At 55.9% G+C, this 12,095-nt stretch overlaps 1 protein-coding gene across 3 annotated transcripts in view; it reads left to right on the top strand.

The window, feature by feature from the left end:
- The window catches only part of JAKMIP1 (janus kinase and microtubule interacting protein 1), a 136,061-nt gene that overhangs the window by 16,572 nt on the left and 107,394 nt on the right, over positions 1-12,095 (top strand). Inside the window, exon 1 of one of the 3 annotated variants that reach the window (XM_032593015.1) lies at positions 132-258. The exons of 1 other annotated variant lie outside the window; for it this stretch is intronic. The gene's annotated coding sequence lies outside the window, so the exon portion shown is untranslated. Of the gene's footprint in view, positions 1-131; positions 259-12,095 lie in introns of those variants that run through there. One more of the 3 variants, XM_030314240.1, reaches the window with a different exon arrangement.

The raw sequence follows: 12,095 nt of genomic DNA, 5'->3' as shown, positions 1-12,095 counted from the left end.
GGTGGCTGCTGTAGAAAGGATGTGGAAACCACAAACGAAATCGGCTTGAAAGTCACTGGTCGCCTCTGCTTGTTCCTGGCAGTGTGATTGCCTGTCGGCCCTGTGACTCATTTCAGCAGAGGTGGGACAGAGACGACCTGACAGCTGGGGCCTTTTCTGGGACTTCTTGAGGGCACTTTGCACCCCAGGAAAGAGGTGATTCCGAAATGGAGCAGGGGGTTTGCCAAAGGCCAGCAAGCGGCAGTTGAAAGAGCAAAGGTAGGGACTTGAGCAAATCCGTTACTCGCTTGAGGTTGAACTTCTGTCTCCGCGAAATGAGGAGGATGACATGTATCTCCCCGGGACCTTGTGAGTGCTGGGAGTATGTGTGTAAAGCACCTGATGCCAGGGGGCCGCAGCCTTCTCCCCCCAGGTGTGCAGAACAGCCAGGCTTAGCCCTCTGCTCCATCAGTGTGGTTCCTCTGGCCTTCCTTTGGACGAGGTGATGTCTGGGTCACCCTCGTGGCTCTAGCCTCAGGCTGGGACCCACGTAGCAGAGCGGGTAAGAGCATAGACACTGCAGCCAGATCACCTGCTCGTCTTCCCACCCCTATTTGTTGGCTGGGTCACCTTGGCCGAGTAACCTCACCCCTTCCCGCTGGAATGCTAAAATGGGGACACTGATAGCACCATGTCTTAGGGCTGCGGAGTAGTAGATAATTTGGAAAGTTTGGGAAAGTTTCTGGCACGCCGTGACGGCCGCGTGAGCGGGGACTGTAGTTACTATCACTTGGTGCATATTTGTTGAATTGTGTTGAGTTCTGTCTGCCGGGAGAGGATGTGGGTATTGCCACGATGCTTTGCTTTTCTTAAAGCCCGGGTATCAGTTCCCATTGCTTGTCCCCACCTCAGATTTTTCTCTCCCGTTCAGTATTTGTAAGGTTCTCCAGTGAAAAGTTAAAGAAAACAGAAAGGTCCACATGCGCAGAATGTTCTACAGGAAGTTTCCTCATGTTCTTGTAAATGCTGATAAAAACTCTCAAACCCGCTCTTTGATGGGAGTTTTGCGACGTGGGTTTTGAATGGGAGTAGCAATTTTATCGGGCATATGTTTGTGTTTGTGGGTGTGTCTGGTGGGAAAGTGAAGTCGGTGGCTTTCTGTTGCTACTGGAAGCTTTTCATGGACTGGAATATTTTGAAACTGTAGCTTTATGGAAGCGTTGAGGCTAATTCAGCGGTATTTAATTTGCTGTCAATATGCTTTGCTCTGGGAGGGTGATGGCACAGTGAGCCTGGCTGTTCCTCCCTAAAAATGTGCTTGGGTGCCTTCTGAGACTGTGCCTGGCACGGTACTAACTCCTGGGGATAGAAAGCAAACCGACACACTTCCTTGGGCAGCTGGGAAGTGGCCTCAGAGGCAGACGGACGTGGGTTCGAGTCCTGACTCTGCCACTCACACGCTGCGAAGACGGGGCAAGTGAGTTCACCTCTTTGAGCCTCAGTTTCCTCATCTGCCAAACGGGGATGACCCTGTTACGTGTTTCACAGGTTTTGAGGCTGGGTTGAGATGGGCACGCCCAGCACGTTACCTGGCCGCGAGTGGGCTCTTAGAAAGGGCCGATCTTGTCTTAGTTGCTGCTTGGGGCTGGGGGCAGCAGTGACGTTCTGAGAGACCCAGGCCCCCTGACCTGGGGCTGCCCCCCAGGCCACTTCCTTTCCTTTGCTCTCCACCTGGCAGAATGGGCAGGGTCACTGCAGAGGAGATGCCTGTGTCTGAGGGCAAGAGGCCGGCCTGGTTTCCTGTGGGCTTGTGGCTTTGTCCTATTGATGGCACCTGCCGGGGTTTCTGGCATGCCTAGGAGCAGGTGGTGGGGGCTTGGGGGAGGGTCCTCCGTGGGCTGGGCTTCCTGTCCGGGTGTGTTCAGTCCACCTCTCAGCCGTTGGGTGTACCGAGTGCCCCCCAGGCAGGTCCCTTATGTGCCTCTGTGGGCCTCTCCAGCACTGTGCAGGAGGGCGGGAGATGGCAGAGCCTTCCAGCAGTCACAGGAGGTGAGCCGTGGGGCCTCAGGAGGCCACCTTGCCCTCACCCACGCACAGGGGGCCTGGTGGGCGGGCTCAGTGAGGGCCGCCTGGGAGGCTGAGGTTTGGGCAGCGGGTCCTTCCAAAAGCAGCAGCCTCACGTGGACCCCCCCCCCCCGCCAGATTTCATTGCTTAAAAAAAAAAAAAACAGGGGCGCCTGGGTGGCTCAGTGGGTTATGCCTCTGCCTCTTGGTTTCAGCTCAGGTCACACTCTCACCGTTTGGTGAGTTTTAGCCCCACATGGGGCTCAGCGCCGACAGCGTGGAGCCTGCTTGAGATTCCTCTGTCTCTGCCGCGCCCCCACTAGCGCTGTCTCTGCCTCTCTCAAAATGTGTAAATAACAACTTAGAAAAAAAAGAAAAAAAAACACATTCGATAAGCACCATCCTTTTTTTCTTCCCGCTCGTTTGTGCGTGTTTTAGATTTTACTGGGGTCGCGCTGTGCCAACTTGGTAACCCGGCCTTTTCTTTGACTTTATTTTTTTTTTTAAGTTTATTTATTGATTTTGAGAGAGAGCACAAGTGAGTGGGGGAGGGGCAGAGAGAGAGAGAGAGAGAGACAGAGAGAGAGAGAGAATCCCAGGGAGGCTTCATGCTGTCAGCACACAGCCTAATGCAGGGTTCTAAACATGATCTCAAACTGTGAGATCGTGACCTGAGCCGAAGTTAAGAGTCAGATGCTCAACCGACTGAGCCACCCAGGTGCTCCTGGGCCTTCTTTTTAAACATCACAGCCCGGGTCGAAGGCTTCCTGGCTTCTCCCTGCGCTGGCCTTGGATGCTGGGCATCTCCAGGGCTGGGGGCGGGACTGTTGGTGCGGACAGGAAGCGGAAGGGGAGGAGTCAGCTCGGCTTATCCAGGCGGTAGCCGGAAGTGAGGCAAAGCGGAAGTGGGGGCGGGGTTGGGGCTGAGGAGTGAGGGTGAGCTTCGGCGCCCCGGAGGCCAGGTTATCCCTGGCGTGAGGAGGCCTGGCAGGGGTGGGGAGGAGAGGGCCGGCCGGCAGCGCCGGGGGCTCGGAGGCACGAGGGAGCTAGGTGCTTCCCAGGCGCGGCCAGGATGGTGGCCCCGACGTGGGTGGTGGCCCTGATGTTCCAGGGGAGGCAGCCGTCGTTGTTCCCCGGGTCGGGCTGCGGAAGAGGTTGCTTCGCGTCAGAGCCTGCAGTGGTTGTCCGAACTCCCTTAATCCATGCCACAGCGTCAGGAGGCGGGAGCGCCTCCGGCTCAGGTGGCAGGACCGGATGCACGTCCTACAGTCAGTAAGGGACGGAGCCATCAGTCAAGTCCAGGCTTTCTGGGGAGGCATCGTGGTGATCATGGAGGGCTTCCTGGAGCAGGTGGTGCTGTGGCTCATAAAGCTTCACCAAGCCCCGTGTGACACCAGGGTATAGGCAGATTGCGGGACGGGCAGTGAAGAGTCGGGGTCCCGTGGGGATTAGACACCCCCACCCTCGGCGCCCTGTCCCATCTGTACAATGGGGAGATGGGACCAGATGGCCTTTTGAAGTGTCCCTTCCGAGTCTGGAGCTCACTTCTCCACGTCAATGTTTGCTAAATATTTTTCCCTTTAGGAAGCCTGTCGTCTGACTGCCAACGCCCCCTCTCTCCCCACGCTCCCTGTGTGGTTTCAGGGTTGTCAGTGGGTGTCCCGGCGGCGGCGATCACTATTCATGACCACAAGGGCTGGAAAGACTCTTATCTCTTTCTGGCCACCCAGGCTGCGGATGCGGCTAGAAGGTTCACCCTGTAGGCGGTGCCATGAAGCAGGCCCCGGAGCCGGACAGAGCTGCGTTCAACCCCCTGCTTTTCCTGCATGTTCCACGGAAACCTGGGCCCATCAGTCCACCTCCGAGAGCCTCAGTTTCCCCATTTGTAAACTGGGAGGTATTGTCTCCCAGCCCTTAATTTCCTCGGCCCCGCCCCCCATCCCGAGTGGGTCAGGGTGACGTGGAACAGTCGTGCTTCTCATTTTCTGCCGAAAGCCAGTCCGGCAACAAGAGTAATAAGCCGGGCCAGTGTTTGGAGAGGTACAAAAATAGGTCCCCATGTACAACACCACTGCACTCCAGCTTTAGGAATTCTTCCCTGTCCCCTGCACTTGGGCTGTAGGTCCTGTCTGGTTCTGCCTCCCAAGATGTCTTTATCCATTGCTTACCTCTGTCCTCTTCTCCCGTCACGAGATGAGGACACAGCTTCAGCACTGCCTCTGCCTCCGGGGGTGGGGGTGGGGGTGGGGGGGCTCCAGGCAGCCCTCCATGTGGACCCTGAGCAACTGATCTGAAATGCACAGGTGTCCAACGTTTTCCTCCCTGGCATAAACCTCTCCATGGCTCCCTGCTGGGCTCGGGGTCACGTTCAAGCTCTTTAGGGATTTATAGTCCTCCCTCCCTCCCACCAGGCGTTCATTCACGCCAGGGCAGAACTGCCTTGTTCATCTCTCTATCTTTATGTTTTTCACATTTATTCATTTTTGAAAGGCAGAGAGAGACAGAGCGCGAATGGGGGAGGGGCAGCGAGAGAGGGAGACACAGACTCCGAAGCAGGCTCCAGGCTCTGAGCGGTCAGCACAGAGCCCGACGCGGGGCTCGAACTCACAAGCCATGAGATTGTGACCTGAGCTGAAGTCGGACGCTCAACTGACTGAGCCTCCCAGGCACCCCTCATCTCTGTGTCTTTAGTGCCTGGGAAAGTATCTGGTGCTTCGTAGCTTCTCGGTGGTAATAAATGGTAATGAGGCCGTTTGTTGTCTGTGGAGGAGGGAGGGTACCTCATCCACTATGAGGCACGTCGGTGGTCGTTCTGTGCATGTCAGTATCACCATCTCTTGCATGGATGAGGAAACTGAGGTTCAGAGAAGATAGGGGTCTCGATGGGATTCAAAATGATCATTAAGTAAATATATGTGTACCCTTTAAGCATCTGTTACTTTAATCGGAAAGCAAAAGTCTGAGCCCTGAATCCAGAGTCTTTCTAGGTTCAGAGAGAGCCAAGGATCGACAGGCACGCGGCAGGGGCGGGCCGGGTATGGTCTCGGGCAGCGTCCGTCTGCCTGGACCTGCCTCGCGCCAGCCGCTCTGGGTGAGTCCTCAGCTGAAATCAGGCCACCAGCATCATCACCCGTGCGTAGCGATTCCCCGATGCAGTGACAGTGAGATGCGTGTGGGACTCTTTATCCCTTATATCTGCTGATTTCTAGTCCTTACCATTTTCCCACCCTCAACATAAAACTGTTTCAAAGTGAAGGTCTCGCGAAAAGATTCCCACCACCCTCCGAACCACTGTCAGTGTTCTTTCCGGCCTCGTCCGGAGGTGGCGTGGATGGAGAAAGATGAGTGTCAATGAAACATTTTGCTTTCTACGTAGAATGAAGGGAGGTCGCTTAGTTGTGCCCTGGTTCTCTCACTCCTGAGCTGAGTGACCTTGGGCGAGTTCCTCAACCTCTCTGAACCTCGGTGGCCTCAGCCGTCCCCGAGAGGATTCACCCACCCGCCGGGGTTGCTGTTCTCTGAGGTTGGTTTGGCGGGCGAGGAGGGCTTGAGCCGATCTGCAGTAAAGGGAGAGGGGAGGCAGGGAGCAGACGAGGAGGGGCCTCATCCAGGCCCAGAAGTGTGGTTTTCACTCTGAGGGCAGTAGGGAGCCCACGGTGTGAATATATTTCGCTGTTCTCTAACTCTTCGAGAAGTAGTAATGGCCAGGATCCAGGGACCCTGAATCAGGACTCTGCATGGTTCAGGGTGACCGTGGATGAGGGGAAGGTGGGTGGGGGGGCTGCATGGGGTGGGGCAGAGGGTGAGGAGGTGGCCAGTGGGGACACACTGTAGAGGGAGGCAAGAGAAACCAGCCCTCTGCAGGGAGATGGGTGTCGTGGTCTAGTTGGGAGTCAGAGGGGTCGGAATGGAGACAAGGGTTTGGGCCACCAGTGGCTGGGGCTTTTCGTTTCTGGGAGCCCTTTCAAGAGAGCCTGGGGGTAGGCTGGACGCACGCTGCACTTGCCCCTGGGGCCCTCGGGGAGGCGCTGCGGGCCTGTTGATGGGACACTGAGGCCCATGCAGCTGTGTGACTTCTCCAGAGTGACTCAGCAGGTTGAGAGCTCTGAGCCCCGGGTCCCTGCTTTTCTGCACTGTGGCCTGACTGGTCTCCTCTGCCAGCTCCCAAGGACAGAGGGGACTCCACAGTCAGGCGTGAGGGCGTGTGGCTTGTGTTTTCTCAGACCAGGAGCCAACGACCAGGGTCCGGCGTCAGCTGAAGATTCGTAATCCTCTCCCTCTGTGCCCAGAACCCCTTCCGGCTGCTCTGCCCTATTGTCAGAGGTTCTTCTTTACCCGATGATGCTTATTGATCTCGATTATCGTCATGTTTTCCTTTTCTACTTGGTTAACTCGGGGAAGTTTGTCTCTGGTCCCGAGTACATCTGACAAGGACATGGCTGCGTTTTGCGGACAGCTTCTCTCAATAAGCACTCTGAGACTTGGGTCAAGAAAATCATCATTTTGCTACAGAGACATTCTTGTGACAACCGGTGACGTTTGAATATGAGATGTATGAGTGATAACATTTCCTGGGCTTGTTCGCCGTGTTGTGATTTCGTAACGTCCTTGGTCTAAAGGGGTGCAAACCACAGCATTTAGGGTGAGATGCTGTGATGTCTGCACTTGGCTTTCAGATTGGTCTTAAAGATAAACGTACGAGAAACACGTGTCTCGATCTGTAGACAGCGCAGATGTGGAAAAACGTGGACCAACAGTGAGTCTCGATGAAGGTATAAGGGGTTCATTGTACTCTTCTTGGAACTTGTCTGTAGTTTTGCAACTTGGAAAAAGAAAACATTTTTAAAAGGGCTGCTGGGTTGGGGGGTGTCTCGAGTATCTCGGGGTCCGCCCGTCGGCCCTCTGCTCCCCGCCCTGTCCCGGTCTCTGTCGATTTGAGACCGAGGGAGCTGCCTGCCCCACAGTTAAATTCTAGGCAGCCCGTTGGGGTCCGGCTTTGAAAGAGCGGCAGACGCTTTTGACAAAATGTACTCCTTCCTCTATAGAGAAGTCACGACATTTCTAGAATCTTTCGTTGGGGACCAACTTCCCTTCAGGTTTTCATTTCTCCCCTCAAAATTTTCTTTTAAATTTTGATCGCCTTCTAAAATGACCGAGGTCGCATTTGTTGTTGTGATGATCCAAACAGAGAAGAGGATAAAGAAATTAATAGGTCCCGGGGGCGCCTGGGTGGCGCAGTCGGTTAGGTGTCCGACTTCAGCCAGGTCACGATCTCGCGGTCCGTGAGTTCGAGCCCCCGCGTCGGGCTCTGGGCTGATGGCTCGGAGCCTGGAGCCTGTTTCCGATTCTGTGTCTCCCTCTCTCTCTGCCCCTCCCCCGTTCATGCTCTGTCTCTCTCTGTCCCAAAAATAAATAAAAAACGTTGAAAAAAAATTAAAAAAAAAAGAAATTAATAGGTCCCTGTTTTTTCCATCGCCCGTGGGGTGGTTAGAGCCTCTTGAACTTTGTCCTGTGCTCTTGGGAACACATACAAACACCCACAGGCATCCAGTGGAACTTGACGTCTTGTCATTTTTATCCTTTGTTAACCTGGCTGGCCAGCCGGCTCCCTACTTCTCCTTGAAGATGCAGCTTGGGGGTCATCTCCTCCAGGAAGCCCCCCAGGCTCTCCGTGCTGACCTCATCCTTTGCAGTCATCCGGATCTGAGCTGCCTCCCCTGCCAGGTCTTGGGTAACCCGAGGGCAGCCGCTGTTTCCCTTTCGCTGTCTGCACTTGAGCTGGGAGCCCAGGAGACGCACAGTCAGTGTTTGTGGAGCCAGCAAACGGGCAGGGGAGGCATCCTGAGCGAGGAAGCCGCCTGAGCAGAGCCTTGCAGGTGAGAGAGGCTTTCTCATTCAAAGCGTTCCCCCTAGCCCCCGGGGGAAGAGAGTGCCAGGGCCCTGCGTGTCTGGGGACAGAAGGTCACTTTAGGGAATGTGGACACTGCCTCCCTGGGGCTACCCATGCCCTGGCTGATTCTTTCCTGGCACAGATGCCCTCTGTGGGTTGGGCCGATGGGGTGGCTATGAGCTACCGAAGGGCTGGGCCTGGCCTGGGTCTCTCTCGCTCTCTTCTCTCTCTCTCCACGATCCTGCCTCCTTCCTCATTAGGGGCGCTGTTTTCCACAGCTGGGCTTTGTTAATGTCTGCAACGCATCTGATCGATGCCAGGGACCGGGTCACTGCCAGCTTGAGGAGGCTGAGAGTGGAGTGAGGGTGGAGAACCCAGTGGCAGTGTAGACCAAAGCATCCCTCGCTCTGAGAAGCTCTCCTGAGCTCGCCCCCCACTTCAGGCCGGAGGGACCGGCTGGCCTGATGGTGGGCTTGTAGACCTTAGGCCATCGGGCCACTGTCTCCAAGGACTTACGTTGCAGGAAGCGAGTGGGGCCGGGAATCCCCACGTGGTGCCGTGCGGGTTGTGTTCTGGGAGAGGAATCAGTGTCGTTTGGGGAAATCGTGGAGGAGTGAGGAATTCTACTCTTCTGTTAGTGGTTGACTGCTAACGTAAATGTCATTACCGCTTGCCTGTGACCTGTCTACATAGCTTTGCAAAGATACCCCCCTCACCGGTTTCGAATTCAGCGCTCTCCCCGCCGAACGGAGGCATGAGCGGAGCGGGAAGTGACTCGGAACGTCGGGGCTCGCTGCCTTCCCCGGGTTGTGTGCCAAGCCCTGTGGGGGGAGGTGGAGTTTGGAGGTGAGAATGCACGGTCCTGCCCTCAGGGAGCAGCTGGCCTACGTGATTTTGGAGGTTGAAACACGGGTATCCAGGACCTGCAAAGTTTCCGCTTCCGTCGTCCCACCCGTCTCTAGTTTGCACGTATGTCCTGGGCATTAGGTTCCGAACAAATGCTGAAGCAAATTGAGATGGCTTATGTGACGGCAGGCCCTCCGTCCTCCCTCTCTCTCGGTTTCTTGTCTGCCGTTCCACCTAAACTGGCATTCTTTGCTGCTGGGACCGTACTGTGAATATCTGGCGATAGGTGATGGTGGCAGTGAATGTGTGGGTGGCAGGGGCGGTGGCGGGAGCGGTGACTGCACGAAAACTGGAAATTCCAGGCACATAGTGGGCATTCTTAGAATCGCTCGAGCCCTCACAGCAACCAATGACTCGTAACTGTCACGGCCCATTTTCCAGGTGAGACCCCCGAGTCAAAGGGCCACCCCGTCAGTGCCCGGTAGAGGAAGATTCGAAGCCTGACAGACTCGTTTTTTTTTTTTAATATGAAACCAGGAATACCCAAGTGTGGAAATGCACATTCGGGGGCCCCCAACCCATTGGATCAGCACTGCCGGGCAGGGGTCCGCTCAGAGAAATTCAGGGCACTGGTAGGGTGTTCTCACTCTTTAATGGGCCCCAGTCCCCTGGGGACCTCGTTTAAACATGCAGGCTCTGGTTCAGCGGGTTTGGGTGGGGCCCGAGACGTATCTTCACAGGAGCCCGCTGATGCAGACCGGGCTGGCGCTTCGGGCGGCCAGGCTCTCGGCGACAGGTCCTCACGCCCCGGATGGCTTAGCGTCACACGGCGGGCCGGCTGACACGGAGTGCGGGCACCCACCCCAGAGTGTGGGATTTAGTAGGCCTGGGGCGGACCTGAAATCTGGCAGCCCCAGTGAGCTCGGTGGTGAGGCGGGGACTCCTGGCACGGAGACCACACAGGGCCCCAAACCAGAGATTTCTGCTTTGACGGCACGTCGGAATCAACTTCAAAACCGCGGAGACCCGGACCCCGCACTGAAGTCCTGAGTCAGGGGGACTGAGCGGAGCCCAGGCATTCTGGATCATTCTCGTGTACACCCCCGGTCGAGGCCCCCCGCGCTGGAGTTTTTCTTTTTACGCTGGCTGCCTAGGTGCCCGGAGAGGTGACAGTATGAGTCAGGCCCACCGCCAGAAAGATCTGATCGGTGGCCAGGTGGCGCCAGGCGATGGCACGAAGAAGAGGTTCCCCGGGTGTTGCCGGGGGGCGGCGGGGTTGAGAGCAGCTTCTTGGACCGAGTGCTGGCCCCTCTTGGGTCCCCTGGGCTGCCAGACCCCGGCCCTGGGGAGCGGCCTCTGGTTCCGAGCCTCCCCTTCCTGCCCGGGGTGGGGGAGGCGCCTTGCAGTCGGAGGTCTACACGGACTCTGCTTCTGCTGCTCCCCTGCTGGGCCGTGTGACCTTCGGCGACTCGGTTCCTCTCTCTGGAGCTCTTTCTTCTCCGTAAAATGGGAGAGATAAATGATCTGCGCCAAGGAGTTCCTTGAGAAATAACATTGCTCAGTGCCCGACACCCAGGAGTCAATCAAGATCAGTTCTTGTGTATGTCCGGGCAGGGTAGGTTGTCACGTGCGGCAGCTGGCGGACATTGGTGGCAGGAGAATCCCCAGGGGTCTGCAGGGGCAGGTCTCCGTGAGCCTCCTCAGCTCTCCAGGTGTTCTGATGCACAGCAGTTAGAGCACCGCTGGTGTTACTGTGATGACCTGATGGCTGGGGAACCCGATCATTGGTGGTTATTGTTAGCCAGTAGCCAGGAAGGACGCCCAGATGTCATAGGTTTATGAATTAGTGTTTTTGTTTTCTTTGGGGGAGTACCCACGAGTGGAATTTCTGGATCGCATGGTACTTCTATTTTTAATTAAAAAAAAATTTTTTTTTAACATTTATTTTTGAGAGACAGAGAGAGCGTGATTGAGGGAGGGGCAGAGAGAGAGGGAGACACAGAGTCCGAAGCAGGCTCCAGGCTCCCAGCTGTCAGCACAGAGCCCGACACGGGGCTCGAACCCACGAACGGTGAGATCTTGACCTGAGCCGAAGTCGGCCGCTTAACCCACGGAGCCACCCAGGCGCCCCTCTATTTTTAAGTTTTTGAGGAACCACCACACTGTTTGCCACAGTGGCTGACAGTCTGCATTCCCACCAGGGTCCCTTTTTCTCCACATCCTCACCAGCACCTGTTGTTTCTCGTGTTTTTGATTTTAGCTGTTTTGGTGGGTGTAAGGTCGTACCTTACTGTGGTTTTGATTTCCATTTTCCTGATGACGGGCGACGTTGAGCGTCTTTTCCTGTGTCTGTTAGCCATCTGGATGGGTTCTTTGCCTATTTTAACATGAACTCGTTTGTCTTTTTATTGTTGAATTGTAAGGTCTCTTTATTCTAGATGTAGGCCCTTCATTGGGTACATTGCTCCCATCCTGTGGGTTGTGTTTCCATTCCTTTATGCTGTCTGCATTTGTTTCGTAACCTGCCATAACAACCGTAGGTTGGGGGACCGTTGCCTTAGCCGCCACCAGAGTCCTACAGGCCCCGACGAAACAGGACTTGGTGGAGGATGGGGAGGTGGGGGCGGAGGTGAGGAAGGAGACAGAGGCCCGGGCCGGTCCGGGCCAGAGCAAGACAGTGGGGACAGAGAGACTAAGCAGCTAGCCCCGGCAGGACTTGGGGCCTGTCAGGTGTAAGAGGGAGGGAAGGGGGTCTCACAGGTCTCTAGGACCTGGGTGATTGACTGGAGGAGGGTGGCTCTTTGCCGAGCCAGGTCTCATCCCAGGGAGGAGGAGCAGGTTTGGAGCAAGACGGATTCCAAGAATTCTATTAACAGCAGCCGTCACTGCGTGCGGCCCGTGGGCCAGGCCCTTTTTTTTTTTTTTTTTTAATTTTTTTTTTCAACGTTTTTATTTATTTTTGGGACAGAGAGAGACAGAGCATGAACGGGGGAGGGGCAGAGAGAGAGGGAGACACAGAATCGGAAACAGGCTCCAGGCTCTGAGCCATCAGCCCAGAGCCCGACGCGGGGCTCGAACTCACGGACGGCGAGATCGTGACCTGGCTGAAGTCGGACGCTTAACCGACTGCGCCACCCAGGCGCCCCCAGGCCCTTTTCTAAGTGCTGGGCGTGGACAGCTGGATCCAGTGCTTGCCAGACCCTGAGTGGTAGAGACTGTTGTTGCAGACAAGGAAACTGAGGCACGGGGAGGGTAAGAAATTTGTCCAAGGCGCACAGCTGGCGTGGGGAGCTCAGAGCGAGTGCTTTTAGCCTCC

This window comes from Lynx canadensis, chromosome B1 (assembly GCF_007474595.2).
Source record: "Lynx canadensis isolate LIC74 chromosome B1, mLynCan4.pri.v2, whole genome shotgun sequence".
Lineage (NCBI taxonomy): Eukaryota > Metazoa > Chordata > Mammalia > Carnivora > Felidae > Lynx > Lynx canadensis.
This window is presented reverse-complemented; position numbering and strand designations above follow the sequence as displayed.